This window comes from Pinus tabuliformis, chromosome 3_2 (assembly GCF_031772625.1).
Source record: "Pinus tabuliformis cultivar Carrire ecotype Pingquan chromosome 3_2, CPIR1, whole genome shotgun sequence".
In the NCBI taxonomy this organism is placed as follows: Eukaryota; Viridiplantae; Streptophyta; class Pinopsida; order Pinales; family Pinaceae; genus Pinus; species Pinus tabuliformis.
Window position 1 is genome coordinate 606,387,963 of NC_142302.1, and position 18,496 is coordinate 606,406,458.

General features: G+C 36.1%; 1 non-coding gene across 1 annotated transcript; it reads left to right on the forward strand.

Moving 5' to 3' along the window:
• Positions 1-16,441: 16,441 nt before the first annotated feature.
• LOC149182076 (U6 spliceosomal RNA) lies at positions 16,442-16,545 on the forward strand. Its single transcript, XR_016257891.1, has one exon. It is a non-coding gene; the product is annotated as a U6 spliceosomal RNA (small nuclear RNA).
• Positions 16,546-18,496: the final 1,951 nt, after the last annotated feature.

Consider the following 18,496-nt stretch of genomic DNA (forward strand, 5'->3'; position numbering starts at 1 on the left):
TTTCGACACTAGAAAAACTACTAATTCAGATCAAATACAATAGTAACAGGGTAATCGACTATCAAGAGAAATCAGACTCTCTTCTATGACTGAAAACGACACTTGCAACACTTTCAAATCAAGGAATGACAGTACAATTACGTTACTTCTTTGTAAAGGAGAACTGAAAATGACTCAAAAAATACATAAAAACATTTACAGTTCTTTGGACAATGGAGGCGGAACAACAACAAGGAAAGGGGTTTCAAACAAAGGTGTACTGACTACAGGAAGCACAACTCTTGAATAGATCTGAAAAGAGTGAACACAAAAACCAAAATTTAGGAACAATGCCTAGCCTTATCAACGCACCTGTAACACAGTGAAACTGAAATGCAACTCACCTACTACACTCGGGAAGTGCACTGAATTTGAGATTCACAGAACAAATAGTGCGCTGGACTAGGGATGAGACTTTGATTGGGCTCCGGGTCACAGTTTGCAGTTCGGTTTAGGGATTTTGGCCTGGCAAGTGGTAATCAGTAAATCAATCACAGGGGTAGATCTAAGGAGGTTACTAGAGCCACCACAAGGGCAATTAGAGAGCTTGTAAATCAATTGTTTAAATCATAAAAAAAACCTGGAGATTAACTGAAGCAGCGTTGATCTACTTTGAACTTGAATAGAAAATGCAGTTCGAAGGCTAGCTGGCTTGACTTCAGGCTCTGTCTGTAATTTTATAAAGTAAACAAATCTAGATGAACAAACAATCTACTCGCTCCCCAGTGGAGTCACCATTTTTTTACCGGGAATAGTGTCTATGCAGAACTGCTAATCTCACTAAGGCTGGTAGCTACCTTAGAAACAAACAAAGTAAAATTACTTTCGTTTTCCTTTATGAAAGATAGATGAGAGAAGAATAAAAGAGACCAACCTCTGTCTAGCTCTTGGTTCTTTACTCGATCTCTCTCTCTTCCGATAGTCCTTTTCTACTTGCTTTCTTGTATACCCAGCTTCACAGAGTACCTGTAGAGTCAAAGCAGCATAACAGTATATGAGAATACGGATCTATTATCATAAGAAATATAGGATCAGATGTATATTAACCACACAAATGCATAAAACATCAATCACACAAGTGTATGGAGGAAAACTAGAATAGTTTTATTGATAATCAAGAAAGAGCCAAGAGAATTACAACCAATTATTCTGACCCAGCATAATCCTCTCGAGTAAGCCATCCTTCACCTCATGAAAAGCTTAGATCACCCAACACTATGATGTTGCCTCAAGAAACCAACAACAATTCCTTACAAGATGCAAAATTCTAGCCTATGGATCTCTGGGATGAGGGATCCATATATAGATGTCTGCAAGGGAGATGAGTCAGCTTGTGATTTTATTAGTGTCTTCCCTCTGATAGTTCTTGATTCCACTTGGAGATTGATGATCTCTTACTCATCCCTGGTTGAATTCAGATAGGCAAGTGTCACTGGAGAAGTTTCTGGAAGATTCCATGTTTCTCCACCTTGCAGATTGACCCTGCCATTTGTCCCTTCTCACCCATCGCACCCCTTAGAAGGGCTTTTTGAAATGAAACGCACCTACTGTATGTATTTAGGTGGGATGCAATGCACTTTGCCTATGGAGTAGGTGAAATGGTCCAGTTTTGACTAGTTCTGAGTAGTTCTGAGTAGTTTTTCATGGAAAACTTCTGGGAGATGTTGTAATCAGTTGACCTTGTTCTTTTAGGGGTTGGAACAACACGTTTAGGGAGTTAGGAGCCCTTGGTTTATGGAAATTTTATGCTTGGGGTTTCAGTGCCCAAAAATGTCTATAACAACCCCCTTCAGATTTTATCTAAATATAAGAACCTTAGAAGGGGACCCCATGAAACCGTCCAGGATTATTACACTAGATTTAATAGTGTTTATAGTTCCATTCCACTCGACCTTAGACCCCCTCCTGGTTTAGCCCTGATCAAATTTCTTAATTGATTTGATTCAGACATGGCCTTTCAGCTGAGAGAAATAAATCATCCCACCCTGCAAGAAATTCAAAGCATAGCTGTAAGTGTTGAAACCAACTTGCTCTCCAAAAGAGCTAAAGCCAGAAATGAGAGAATAATACCTACAAAAGATGAAATTTCACCCTTTGAATAAAAGCTTGATGCTATTGTTAAAGGAATGGAAAAATTGTTTGACAGAGTTGATACAATTGAAAGGAAATCTCCTTGGGATGGCGAACAGGCCAATTCAAGGAGAAATCTTAATTTTAGGAAAAATCAGAATCAAAACACTGGCAAGAATATTCCTGACCAGAATATCAAACCACCTTTCCAGGAAAACTATGCAGAGGCCTCTCAATCAGAAGACCCTGAGCAAGACACTCAGATAAATTTAATGGGTCTTGAGGGGGAGGAAGACATATTTCTAACTCAAGATGACCAATAATCCCACATACTATAACAATTCAAAACCAAAACAGGAGATTCATTTGATTTCAGACAGGGATATGACTCTACTATTTTTGAGGTACATAAGCAGTATAATTTAAGAAGTAGAAAAAGTGTTGATATCCCAGAAACAAACCAGAAAACAACTCCTAATCAGCCTAAAAAGAGAAAAATAGGTCTAGTTACAAAAACACTTCAAATACTTTCAAGAAATAATCAAAACCCTTCCAACCCCACCATAGAAGATGTGTCTGATAACTAGCCCAACAATAAACAACCTAATCGATTGTAGATTTCTGTGGTTAGGTTTTTTAGAATCTGAACTCAAATATTCCATAGTTTTCATTTTTTCTTTGTTGATGTTTCGAGTCTAGACCAAGGAAACAGTGGAAGAACCTCAAAAGATCACATCAAAAAAATCAGCAAATGATATTTCAAATTCTAATAAAGAAGAAAACATAGAAAAAATTGTTGCCAGAAATCCAAAAGTTCAAACAGACAAAGTAACTTTTCCCTTCAACCTTGGAGCAGAAATAGAAAAGCTTAAAATTTCAGTTCCTTTGACAGAACTGGCAAAACATGATGCTTACAGATCTCAAATAAACAAATCATTAAATATAATTGAAAATGCAGATTTTGTAAATCTCTTTGATGATCAGCCCGAGTTGATTTTTGGCCCTGAAGTAAATGGAAAACCATTGGAAGGAGGGATACCTCCTTTCTATGTTAGTCTCAATATCCATGATAAGATTTTTCATAATGCCATTTTTGACTCTGGTGCTTCGCACAACCTCATGCCCAAGTCTATTATGGAGAAACTCAATATAGACATCACTAGACCCTATAGGGATTTATTTTCTGTTGATTCCAGTCAAGTGAGGTGTTTAGGACTTATTAAGGATTTATGTGTTTCTTTGGTTCAATACCCTGCCAAAATTATACTCATGGACATAGTGGCAACAAACATCCCATCCAAGTATGTCATGATGTTGTCTTGATTCTAGGGCGCCAAACTTCAGGGGTCTCTACAATTAGACATGTCATATGCTACCATATTTGTTTTTGGACAGCCAAAGAGGCTATATAGAGAACCTTTAATGAAATATGTAGTAAGTAGTCAGGAGAAGCCTTAAAACTTTCCCATCTACTCAGTACATTATGATATGGATTCCTTTATTCTCTATAATGCAAAAACTAATCTAGAAGATATTCCAAACGGTATAGTAGCAGAACCAAAAGAAATTGAAAAATCTAAAGACATAGTAGCAAAACCAAAAGAAATTACAAAAGAAAGGTCAACTGTTCAAATTCAAGAGATATCAGATGACAAAGAAAAATTAGATGATGAAGAAAATTCAAAAACCTTAGTTAAGAAAGACTACACTACCCCAGATACAAATTATGAACATGAAATTGCATGGCATTTAGAATTTGATGGTTTAGTAAACAAATTAGGTGCAGGGGCAAGTGTATGGGTCTATAACTTAGAGAATGATCATGCAGAAGGACATGCCTATAGGTTAAACTTCAAATGCACAAACAATATGGCAAAATATGAAGCACTCTTACTAGGCCTCAAGTTAGTCAAAAGATTAGGAGCTATAAGGGTATCAATCATGAGAGATTATGAACTGATAGTTAAACAAATAAAAGGAGTTTACATAACAAGAGATCCTAGATTAGGATGTTACAAAGGTATAGTCATAGAAATCCTCAATACTTTCTTAGAAACCTAGCTTGCAACTATTCCTAGAAAACACAATATGCAAGCTCATAGCCTGGCTATGTTTGCCAGTACCTGCAAATTTCCTTTCTAGCCCAATCACCAGTATACTGCTGAGATTAGGCACAGGCCAACCATCCCTAATAATCTTAAGAACTGGCATGTTTTTGATAGTGATAAGAATATTAATAATTTTCTAACTTTAAAAGAGGAATTTTCTAGCATCAATATAGATATAGACCTAGTTTCAGATTTTGATCACACCAATGAGGTAGGCAATAACAATATGGAACAGAATTCAATAAACATGCTTCACCCTACTCAATTCTCATGAGCAGAAATAAAAGACCTGAAACAAATGGACCTAGATGAGATAATTGAAGAAGAAACAGAGGTTATAAATCTGAAGGATAATCATTTACCCAAAGGATTAACCCTTTTGGAGGATTTGTTTGACTCTAATGACATTATGAAGAAACCTAAAATGGAGCCTTTAAAAGTAGACATTGAAGAGTATAACATAGGAACACAAGATGATCCCAAATTAATAAAATTGTCAAAATCTTTACCTCCTGATTAGAAGCTAAAGTATGTTGAACTTATGAGGGAATTCCAAGATGTCTTTGCTTGGAATTACGAAGATTTGAAATCCTATGACACCTCTATCATTCAGCACACTATCCCTTTGAAAGAAAATCAAAATCGCTTTAAGAAAAAACTCAAAAGAATTAACCTTGTGTTATTACCATCAATTGAGAAAGAAATCAAATGCATGTATGAAGTAGGAATTATAACCCTATTAGATTTTCAGAATGGGTTTCTAACCTAGTACCTACTAGGAAGAAAACAGGGGAAATAAGATTATGTGTTGACCTGAGAAATGTGAACAAGGTCTCCCTTAAAGATAACTATCCTTTACCCAAAATGGAACATATACTACAAAGGGTAGTGGGTTCTTATAGAATTTTACTTTTATATGGGTTTTCAGGTTATAACCAAATCTTAGTTCATCCTAATGACCAAGAGAAAATTGCATTCACTGCACCATGGGGTACCTTCATGTCCATTAAAATGCCTTTTGGAATAAAAAATGTAGGAGAAACTTTTCAAAGAGCAATGGAAATTTCCTTTGCAAAATAGATTCATGATTTTATTGTTATATATCTTGATGATCTCACCGTTTTTCCAAATCAGATCAACAATAGTTGGAGCATCTCAGGCAAGTTTTTCTAAAATGCAGAAAATATGGTATTTCCTTAAATCCAAAGAAATCTTTATTCGGTTTAGAAGAAGGAAATTTCTTAGGTCACATCATTTCTAAATATGGAATCCGAATTGACCTCTCCAGGATTGAAGCTATTTTGCAAATACCTCACCCAAGAAACATTAAAGAACTTCAGGTATTTTTAGGAAAATTAAATTTTTCAAGAAGGTTCATCTCTAACTTGGCTGAACTAATTAAATTATTGAATAACATGTTGAAAAAAGATTCAACCATTAAATGGACAGTAGAGGCTAAACAATCAATTGAAGAAATAAAATTAGCCTTAACTCAAACACCAATCCTCACGAGCCCAAAATTTGATAGAGACTTCATTATCTTTTCCTTTGCATCAGAACACACCATAACTGCAGTTTTACTACAAAAGGATGATCAAGGATGTGAAAAACAAATAGCCTTTTTTAGTAAAGCTCTTAGAGATGCCTCATTAAAGCATAAAATAATGGAGAAACAAGATTTTTCTTTGGTAAAAGCTATTAAGGATTTCAGGGTCTATATTTTGTATTCTCATGTAGTTATTTATGTTCCAAATGTTGTGGTCAAAGATATCCTAACACAGGATGGAGTTGATGGCAAGAGGGTAAATGGATAGCTACTATTCTAGAATATGATATAGAGATAAAACCTACCAAGTTAATTAAAGGTCAGGGGTTGGCAAAACTCATGGCAGAAACAAATTGCCAAGCCCTAGACATCAATCTAATTGCAGAACTGGATAACGAACAAGAGATGGCGACTCCATAGATCATCCAGCCTTTTCTAGATTCCCCCTGGTATGTTGATATAATTTATGTTCTACAAAGCCTGTAGGCTCATCCAGGGTTAAAAGTAGGTTTTTGAAAATGAAAGCATCAAAATTTTGCATTATGGATAATACTCTATTTTGGAAAAATCATGAAGGCATTTTGTTAATTGTTTATTAAAAGAAGAATCTGACAAAGTACTCCAAGAATTTCATGCTGGGGATTGTGGTGGACATCTCTACTGGAAGTCAACTACTGACAAAATTCTAAGAGCTGGATTTTATTGGCCAACCTTGTTTGCAGATGTAAAGAAATTTGTAACTTCCTACCATAAATGCCAAATCTTTGAAGGCAAAAGAAAATTGTTACCTTTACCATTGAAACCTATTTCCATCGAGAAACCTTTTCAACAATGGGGTCTTGACTTCATTGGGGAAATTCATCCACCATCTTCTAGTCAACATAAATGGATACTCACTGCAACTGATTACTTTACTAAATGGATAGAAGCCATTCCTTCTAGATAGACCACTGACACTATGATAATAGGTTTTCTAGAGTCTAATATCCTTTCTAGGTTTGGTTGTCCTAATAAAATTATCACAGATAATGTTGTAGCCTTCAAGTCAAAGAAAATGATTGATTTATGTCATAAGTATCATATCACACTAGGTCATTCCATAGCCTACTACCCTCAAGGGAATGGACTTGCAGAATCTTCCAACAAAATTCTAATAAATATTATCAAAAAACTACTGGAAGATAATAAGAAAACTTGGAACAAGAAATTGACCAATATTTTGTGGGTAAACAAGCTTACTACCAAGAATTCCATTGGAACCAGTCCCTATGAGCTAGTGTATGGAATGGAGGCAGTTTTTCCATCATCTTTAGGGGTTCCTATCATGAAACTACTTCAAGAAGCTCAAGTGGAACCAAATGATATACAGAGAAGAATAAACCAGACCATCCATTTACAACAAACCAGGGAGGAAGTGTACCAAAGATCCCAAGTACTACAAGAAAAACTCAAGAAGATCTTTGACAAAAGGACCAAAGCAAAAGACTTTTATTTGGGAGACAAAGTGTTAAAGTGGAATTCCAGAAGAGAGGACAAAGGAAAGCATGGGAAGTTTGACTTCTTGTGGAAAGGACCATATATAATATATGCTTTCAGAGGAAATAATGCATATTTTCTGAAAGAATTAGATGGTGCAGAAATTGAAGGAGGACTAGTCAAAGGTCAGATGTTGAAGCACTACTTTGATCCTAGCAACTAAACTTACCACATTTCTAATTGTACATATTATATCCCTTATAATGTTCAGTGTTGATTGGATGGTAAAATTATGAAGTTGAAGCTCGAAGAGAAGGCCCTACGCTTCAGAAGTATTACTGTCATACATACAAATAAGGCATTAGGTAAGAGGAAGATTGTAGAGCATAATCAAAGTTTTTTCAAAGGCCACTAATCTACTGTTCTTGACTTTCCACTAGGAAAAACCATCCCCAAGTGGAGCCACTATTATGCCCCTATACCAATAGGTGTCATATATGATGATTGACTTGGTTTAACTCAGACATATGTTCATACCTTTGCTTGTTGCAAATGTTTTCCATATTTGTGAAAAATCAAAAAATTTAAAGATGGTATACCCTAAAAGAAAAATCAAAGGGTAAAAAAATAAAGAAAAGGTCAAAAAATGAAAGAAAATGAACCCCAACAAAAAGAAAAGACCATGAAAGTGTGTAAGCCCAACTGCCACTATTATTGACTTTATGCATAATAAATATTGTGTGCAACTTGTCACCTATGCCACAATCCATGGTAACCAAATAGCTTAATCTTGGTTATTCCATGTTTTCAATTTCATGTTTTTAGATATAGAGAATAAAGATCTGACCAAACAGTTTAATCTTGACAGATAAGTAGATAGGTAGAGTGAATAAAAGGAGCTCAACAGTTTAATCTGAGCCCTTGGATGTAATAAGGTTAGATTTAGATAGATATCTACATGTAAAAGAAAAGAAAGTGTGATAAGGGTTTGCCAATTTAAGTGCACCCTAATAAAGAAGTAAAAATGCTAGGTTAATTAGGTAGGGTAAGTAGATGATTAGTTGTAGAACAAAGGTGTGATGAATGGTTAAGTTTAATGCTTTAATCTTTTTGCTTTCATCACTTAGAAAAAGCATGGAGCACAGTAAAGACAACATATCAAGAATTCAAAGTCAAATTAATTAACTTCCTCACTCATTTTCCCCTAGTCTTTACTAATTTCCCCTAAGAACTAAAGGCACCTACAACAAGTTAGAGGGGCTCAGAGCATTTGTTTGACTTTTGGAGGGACCAGACCCTCAGCCCAATAATTTGAAATGCCTAAAGTACTTAAGCCCCTTTCATCAATATTTCCCCTTCATATATTCATTCATCCCCTTTATAATGTTTTTCTAAGTAAAATCCCTATTTTACTTAGGAAAATTAAAACATTATGTATATAAAAAACTCTCATATTCATTTAGCCTAAGTCATAAATGTTATATGATGAAAATGCTTTTGGAAACATTTAACTTAGCGCATATTCATATCCTTCTAAATCATATTAAACATTAACTTGTATTATTATTTAACTCTCGAAAAATCACCCATTTCTCGTATTATTATTAAAATCCCAAATAAATATATATCCCGCCCTGTGGTTGTGAAATAACCTTAATAACTTTGATAATGAGATTAATTAGTCAACCCATGACTAATTAAGAACCCCGCCCCTCGCCATGACAATAAAAAGGATTAATTAAATCATCTGGATTAATTAATAACTTTTGACCAATCACATCACCTCCGATGTAATTAAATCCTTTTAATTAACATTGGTTCCCCTCCATTAACCATCAGCCACTCCCCAATCCTCAACCACTGTCCGATCAAATCTCTTAGATCTGATGGCTACCACTAGTATCGCACAGGCTCTTTGATCAGACATTAAACGCGCGATATGAGCAGTTTTCCAAAAATCACCGATGCTACGTGTCAATTGATGAATGGAATCGCGCGGCCCTCCCTCAATACCACCAATTTCCCATAAGAGGTGCGATGAAACCCGCTTACCACCTCCCATAAAAGACAAAATGTCACATCATCAAATTGACGTCATCTGTCTTTGTCATTAACCCGCCAAAATATTGACTTTGCATAAAAAACAAGTGTAATCTATTCTTCGTCCTTTATCCAAAACAACTCAATGCATGCACGCAGTATGTCCAAAATCAACCAGTTCGTCCCTAAACTGTCAACTACCTTGAACACTACCTTTCAACTTTGCTCTAGTCCACTGTGTGCATCCTGCAAACATGAACATCATATCCAGTTGCCCAGGAATAGGTATTTACCAGATCTTCTCTCGGAAACCCAATTGTATACTGAAATTCGTCTGAAATTGCTTTAGAACCCAAAATTTTCAGTATAATTGAGTTTCTAAGCTTAGTTCAAAACTTCCCAGGCACCTCTGTTTTAAACAATTTCATTGAAAATCCCAGTTTCGTCCCTGAAAACACAAGAACCAGGGATGGAAACCCCCATGGCCCTCAATGTAGCTCCAATCATCACTCCTCACAGGGACTTGGACTACCTTCCCTTAGCAGATAAATATTTCCAAATAAAATACATTCAACCTGATAAGTGCCCCCTGAAAGTATATTGTCAATGCCGAGATGATTACCTGAACAATTCTGATACCATAGGATTTTGGGAATCAAATATCCCAAATTACCCATTCCCTTCTGTGCACATTTTCCCAAACATTATCCATCAATTTCATGCCAATTATAATCTTAACCTCAGAGCCGTAATGTCCCCCAACTAGTCAGTACTGTTTACAATTACTGCTGATTCAATTAATGAAATGTTGCAGATTCTAGCCAGAACCTCACTCCCATTTCCATTGCATAATTACTAGAAAAATCCACCAAAATGTCTGGTTCCGAACTCAGCCATATTTGCCATACTTTCATGGATAATAATCATATACCCAAAGATCCCCCTCCCTACCTAACATGTTTCTTCACTGAGATGGGCAAAGATATTGTTAATATGGTTGTTGGGATTATGGGTTTCAATACTAGTGAGTTTGTTGATGAATTGACCCTAGCTTTCATGACTATTTACACCCCTGGTCAGCCTCCTGCAGCCAAATATGATTTTACCACCTTCATTGCAGACAAAATCCATGACCAATTCATGAGGCTAGAGAATGAGAGAGTGTTCAAGTATTCTTCAGTCTTGTATCATATTTTCCTCTACTACCAGTCTGATAAATTCCCTTTCTCTGTCCAAAAACTTGACACCAAAGGGAATCCCAGGTCTGTTCTCTTCTGGACTTCATTTTTCCATTATTCAACTTCTTCTCCCTATTCCTATATAGATTTCAATGATCATTTTTTCCATCCTATAACTACCATGCTGACAGGAAATTCTCCCCCTAGAATCAGTGATGACATCAAAAGGATCCTTCAGTTGTCAAAGCAGTATAGGATAGGTGACTAGTACTTGTACCAGAATCATACTCATATCAGAATCTATGGGTGTGAATTTCCTCCCTACAAATTGCCCAAATATGTCCCCATGAGATTATTTGCCCTAGAGTACTATAGGCAAATAATCAACTCTAATCAAATCCACTTCATGAAAGAAAAAAAGAAAGCCCAGTTGAGGATCAAAGACCACTTAGGCCCATTTTTGTGCAACAACAAGAAAGCAGGGCAAGAAGCAGAAGAAATTATAGAGACAAATATGCATTTAAAAAAAAAATTTGTTTGGGCCTATGACCCTCACAGTTTCATCTGTGATAGAAGGATGAAACACAAGTTGTCACCCTACCTTGATCACAAAATTCCTGAAATAGAACAATATGCCAATTTAAATGAATGGAGGGAAGGGACATTGATAGAACAAGATAGTGATGAGGTGGAAGTTGAAAATGTGATGAAAGATTTGTAGAAGAGACTTGACCTGGACTCCTTTGTATAGGTACCTACAAAGTCTTCCCAAAGGCCAACACCAGAACATAGTGCTCCCATAGCAGAGCCTTCACAGAGGCAAACTCAGGAAACAAGTGCCCCTACATCAAAACAACCAGAAACAGTAGAACAACCAGAGGAATCAGAGCAACCTGAAATCTTGGAACAATTGACTCCACCATAGCCACCACCAGCTCAAACAAAAATGGGTAATCCTCCAGTACTACAAACTCCTCTAAATGAGGAAATAAACTTGAAAAGAGAAAGGGAAGTAGCTACCCCTTCTAACAAACCCACATATCAACCCTTTGCTAAGAGGCAAAGGTTGAATCCTTATTCGAAGGAAGAATTCATTGGAGAAACTACAAAGAGCATGAGGAAGGAAGGGACAGATTGTTTACAAACATTCCCAATAGGTGGGACATCCTCAAGTTCACAAAAGCAAGTGCTAGAAAGACAACTCAACACAGAAGTATCATCCTTCAGGTCTTCTTCCGAGAAGATTATAGATATAAAGGGGAAGTTTCAAAAGATCAAGACAAAGAATGAGTAGCTTAAAGCACAAGCATATGCTCAGTACTTAAAGATGGCCCCTACAAACCATACCAGATTTATGTCAGCCTTTGACATCAAAGAGGGAAAAATGCAAATGAGTTTCCTAAAGCCCACAGTGCAGCAGCCAAAATCCTTGGCAGATTATCTCAAAATTGGTTTTGAGGTTTTGGCTAAAGACATCCACCCTATTGACTAGATTGAACTACACAAGAAAATGAGTGAAATGGTCTATTCAACATTGACCAACAAAGCAATGATGGCTCATAGTTTGAAAAATTCATTGAGCAACACTACAACCCAATTGCAGCTGAAAAAAGCCTCCTCACAAGCAAAAGATAAAAGAATAAAATCATTGGAAGAGTTAGTAATTGAGTTGGGTCATGACCAAAAAGATGGTAAAGTAGCAGAAAGCTTAATCAAGATAAAGAATGAAGAAATATCTACAGTTAGAAAACAATTGAAGTTGCCACCACTCATTCACCCTCAGACTGTTGAGGTTATAGAGAAGAAAAATGAAGAAGAACTTATGGACTTGGTCCTTAAGTTAAACTAGCAATTAAAGGAAACAGAGCAGGAATTGGAGAAAGCAATGCAGTCAAGGCAAAGTGAGTCGACCACCCAGCCCGAGATTACAGTGCCTATAGTTTCAATGGCATTCCCTTCCACTATGGCAATTGTTTTAGCACCAAACATTCATTTAGCAACAACCACACCAGTGGAAGCAACAGGTACAACATAGGCAGGTACATCAACACAGAGCATAGAGGAAATAATTAAGTCAATGGAAGAAATGAAGCTCCAAGTAACAGAGCTACAGAAGGTAAAAGAGAAATTCACTACCTTGGAGCAAAAGTATGATCTTTCAAAGATCAATTATGCAGAGGATCAAATAAGAAACAAAGGAATGGCTGAACAAATCAAGGCATTAGAAAATGACCTGACATTTGACATACCTTTAGCAAAGATCAGGAAAGTATTGTCGACCAATATCATTGATTCCAATTTGGTCATCCATTCGAATTATTTTTGAACAACTTGATTTGGTTAAGCTTGCTCTTGAGGCGATTCAGAAGACTAGAGAAAAACTAGGTAGAAACCCTGAAGAGGCAGTCCAGTTAATAAATTTTCTAAAGAGTAAAAATAGGCAACAGTTGGAGCAACTGGACATTGAGCATATGACTGCTACTATCCTCTAACTGAAGAAAGTTCTGACAAAAAGGAACTTAATGCAAGGCGCGGAGCGAAGATGTCAAAGTATGTAGGAATATATATATGAGCTCATGAGAAAGTTTGACATCTTAAGGAGTAAAGGACTCCCAAGCCCTTTAGTCATCAATGATAGGCTAATGGTTCAGATAGACTACATCAGCAAGCTGAAAGTCAAGCTAGTTCATCCTCAGCAAAGGCACTACCCACAGGAAAAGTGTTTTACGATGGTTTAGAGAACCTATTCTTCATTGAACATGAAGTAAAACACTTATTCACAGTCCAACCTAATTTTGTGAAATATACTGAGGCTAATGAAATTTACAAGAAATTGAATAAGATGAATATACCAAAGGAAGAATGGTGGACTAACATGACAGACATCCTTTAAATTACTATGGTAACAGCAAGGTAAATAGAAATATTTACCACAATAAAGTTTGGTAAAAAGGATGAAAGCTGGTGGACAGGTAAAGTGTATCAGAAACAGGTGAAAGAGTATTAGTAGGGAAAAGTCAATCAAGATCCAACACATAATTACCAAAGCAACAACGAGAGCCAAAATCGAGTTTCAACCTCTAGATCCTTCAATAAATCAAGGGACAACAACAATCTGTTTACCATCTGTCTCTATATTTTAGACCATCTGTCTCTATATTGTTGTAAAAGATATTTGTATTTCCTAGAATAAATCTCATTTAGTTATGAGATATTTTGATATAATTTTTGTATAAATACTTCTCCATATGAAGTGTTGAGGGTGGATTCTATAACATTTTTGTAACTCTACACTCTCAATCGAAGAAAGATCTTGTACTCAAGTCTGGATTTTTGCTGGAAAAGGAATAAAAGTTGAGGATATTTCATCATATTCATGTGTAGTCTAATAGCAAATAAGTATTCTATCCTTGTGATTTATGTGTTTTCTACATGTTTTAATGTCCCATGCATCTTAAAACTAAATGGTAAAATAGTCAAAGTATATCAAAATTAGCTTCATTTCTCTCTGCTATCAACAATATGTCATTTACATCTTTTCTTCTAAACTATTTTGGTAGAATTCTTCATTGCTCCTCTATCCCTGTAGTTTTCTTTAATAAGTCCCTGGTATAGGATTCTTAATTTCCTTATGCTAGTTGATGTATCTTCCTTTCTTCTTTCTAATCCTAACTTGAGGATTCTTAATTGCCTTCTTTCTTTGAGCAAAAATATCATCCATTCAAAGCCTAATTTTTTTTTTTACTCTGTTATCATACCTGTTGAAATCCTACCTCAACAATTTGACTTGATCTAGTGAATTATCCCTGATTGACTCCATAGCCCGATGGCCTGAAGCCTAGTTTGCCCATTTGTTTCATAATTCCACCACTCTCAAACAAAACAACCTTAAACATTAATAACTAGCCTAATATCACACCAAACAAAGCTAAATTATAAATAGAGATCCCTCTCTGAGTACACATTGGCTAGATTCTGTAGTTAAAAGATTGGTTTTTGGTTACCTCAGACCCCTTTCCTTCTTCCCATAACTTCTAAGGAAAATCTGAGTGATAAGAGAGGGTACCCTAGAAGAATGACCAGGAGAGTAAGAAATAGATAAACCTCTAAAAATTAATGTTTCATTTACTCCTCTATAGAAATAAAAATAACTCAATAGGGTTATTTAAGATGTTCCACATTCCACTTCAAATTTAGAAGGAACATCATTCACAGTATACAAAAGGAAAGAATTAAGGGAAACAAAAGAAGTAATGTTAGAAACTATGTCACTAAATGTATCTTCACCTTCTACAATTGTTTTGTTAAAAGAACTTGTATATAGTCTACAACAAGTGGAAACATCAACAGGATAATCTTCTTCAACATTTTCTTCTTCCAATCAGAGTATTTTTTCTCAATTTATGGAAAACAGAAGAATGAATATTTGAAATCAATCACCTACAATCAATTTTGGCAACGTGGTTCTTCTACACGAAATAGATTACTCTCATCCTTGGATGCTACAAAGGGGAAGTTTCAATTAGCCTTCTTATAACCAAAAATCCAAGGGGCTAGAGAAGAAAAAGATTATAAAATTTCCATATTTTCTTTTAATACAAAGGAAATCCATTTGATTGACCAGATTGATCTCCATAGATAGATAAGGGAGATGATTTACTCCACTTTAACCAGTTCAACAATTAATTTGTCTAAATTGCAGAATACATCAAATAATATCATTTATGAGTTAAATATGGAGAAAATTTCCTCTCTTGCTAAGAATAATATAATCAAATAATTGGAGTACATATAGTATCTAACTGGGAATAAATCCTAATGGTATCAATGCTTCACAAGAAATGATAAAGAATAGAAATGCAGACATTCAGGCTCTTCGCAAAAGGTTAAATTCACTAGCTACTGAGCATCCAAAAACACAAGAAATTGGAGAAAGCAAGAGAATTTCTCTTATCAGCAATGATTGAGCAGAATAAGCAGATGCACAAACTGGAATCACAAGTGGAATTGTTGTTAAAGGAAAGAGAGAAGGTAAAAGATGCATTTGGTTCCTCATCTCAAACAAATCTAGAAGGAAATGTTTGAACAAGGGAATTAATGAAGGCATTTTCATCTTTGAGCATAAAGAATCAAGAATTTCATAATTTGGAGAGAGCTTTAGAGAAATCTGAACAAGAAAAACTTAAGTCAGATAATTCCTAAGTTGCTAAACTTCAAAAGAATTCTAGGTTACAGAAAGAGCTAGAATGGAATTTGGGTCAAGCTAATAATGTTCAATGCTTAAGCAAAAGATAAAGAAAGAAGATCAAGTTTTGAATGTTTGATGTTTAGACATTAGGAGCTACTCTAGGCATAGTTTCTTCAATTGAAAAAAAAATGTTTAGTTATAGAAGATACTTTTACACTCTTTCTAATATTAAATATTCAAACTAGACATATAAATTTAATAAAATCAATAAATTATTATAATAGCATATTGAAGCTATTCATCAACTGCCCAACATGATCTATTGTAATCACTCTTTGATTTATAAATAATACATGTAGACATGGTCAACTTGTATAGTTGCAGTGTTAAACACATTTTTTGTCTACCCACCATTGCACCATCTTCCCCGCAATGGGAAACCATTTTTGCTAATTAGGTTACCCAAACCTCATGATGGGAAGTGTTAAAAAGATTGGCTCTGTAATATCCCTTTTTTATTTAATCACAACATTTGCAAACAAAAAGTGCAGATCAAGAAAGAATCAAGGCAGGGTTTTTGTGAATGTTGAGGCGATACTTACTGCTAGTGTTAGAGTTTCCCCTTTGCAAATTGCAGGTGAAGAAACAAAGTAGATGAGCCACTTCACTAAAGTTGATTCATTGCTCAATTAACAAGATCATTATCAAACAAGCCTTGGAGTTCATTGAATTCAGTTCAATTAACAAGATCCATCACTATATGAGCCTTCGACTTTTAAAATGATGATTTAGAATGGAACAATACATAGTCATCCAATAAAATTGAAATGATACAAAAAATATTATCATGGCTCTTGTGCAAGGATGACACACATAAATCAAGAAATGGTCCAAATTTTTACTAGAATTTAAAAAAACACAACAATGTGGGTGGCGGGAACATCAACAAGATTTTGAGCCTTCAACATATTTATTATAATTAAATAGCTCGGATAACTAAAGACAATAGATTCACAATACCACAACCGCATTGTAGGAGCTTGTTGACGGTGCTGGGCCTGCCAAAATGTAAGGGGATCTTCCTTGTAAGAATTCCCAATTAGACCTCAGACCATTTGGTATAGGAGTCCTAGCGGTGGGTCGTATGGTAATGCCTTGACCACAATTTTTCACAGAGGCAAGTAAGATGTCCCTATTGGTAGCAAGGGTGTGACAGCTACAGAAAGTTAAGGAAGGTGCATAAGAGGTTCAAACACGTGGGGGTTGAGATGGGTGCGCCCCTTGGAAACCTGTGATAACACGGAGTTAAGGAGGGAACACGAGCAAAGATGCATCACAACATGGAAGGAAAGTTAGCTAGAAATCCAAAGTGATGGTTAAACCAACAACACGTTTCAGAAAGATTCATGCCTACATACACATAATAGTTCATACATGCATGCGTAAGCAAACAAATACATATATCATTTAGAGTAAACCAGGAGCATAGAATACAATACAACATATGCATGAAACATGTTGGCTTTGTTATATTAATAAGTGTAAGTTCCAGTCATACAATACATCCATGTCTAACCACTATTTCCAATAATGTAACATTACAGCCACAACCGCCTACTCCTCCAAAGAGATATACTAGCTCTGCACAGTGGAGAAGCTAAGGCTCGTTACAATTCGTCCAAGCTCTCTCCAAGATAGTCTTATTGGAGGCTTATCTGACCGAAAGCCTTTACAATGAGTTATGAGGTTCTATTTATAGCAAAGGGTGGGATGACCCTTGACATTACCCTTTGTGACAGTTCATCTACCCTCATGACTCTTCATCTACTCTATGATTGTTACATCCAACTATCGACACTTGAAATTCCACTTGACAAGACGTTACATTATAATGCACATGTGCCCATGTGAGACAAAATGGCTTGAGCAAGACATGCAAGACATCACTGACACTCGGTCTGTTGCAGTGAGACTAACTCTTTGACATGCTTGCGATGGTGAAGGTGGTGAGCTGATGCCAAGCTTGGCTGTCCATGATGGTGTGCACATGCTCCATGGCGACATCTTGCTTAAGAGAACTCTTGGCTCTATTGCATATAGGTTCCTTGGTATGGCTCCTCCATCCAACTCGTCTTCTAGCATGCACATGGTCTTCTTGGGTGCGGCCAAACCGACAACACATTGATGCATAGTTTCCGTGCTGCTCTTCCACTATGTTATGGTGGTCATGCACATCAACTATAAACTACATGTTCAGCTCCAGTCAGACTTGCTTCTTTTCTTTACCTCGGTGAGTGTGTTGAATGGGTGGGATCGCATGAGTTTGCACAATGACATGCATACTGTTGAATTCCCTTGCATGCGATCAACAACACTGTTGACCATGTCTGCTCCATGCCAACTGCTGGGATGGATCTATAACATGTACATGCACAGTTTCATCTGTAAGTGCATGTTGCACCGACTGTTGTACCTGTTTCTACTGCAACTCATTCTCTCATCTATGCAGCTCCTATTCTTCCTTCAATTGCTACTTCAGCACATGCAACTCCTTCTCTGTTCCATTCTCTTTCTTCACATGACCTTCATGTTGTTGTGGGGAAAAGTATCCGACTCGAATGACTCTATCCCTACTCTAAAGGTGACAGTCTTTAGCAACAACTGAAAATAAAGCTTTGATATTTTCCTTTATGAAAGTACAGAGAGAAGGAAGAAAAGATTAACCAACCTGGTGTTTTTCGCTTAGTCAATCCTTATCCTCTTTCTTTGTCTCTTGTTCCCAACTCCTTGCTCTCTTGGCCGGTCCAGCTACACACAGATCCTGCACAAAACAAGAGAAGAAACTACAAGA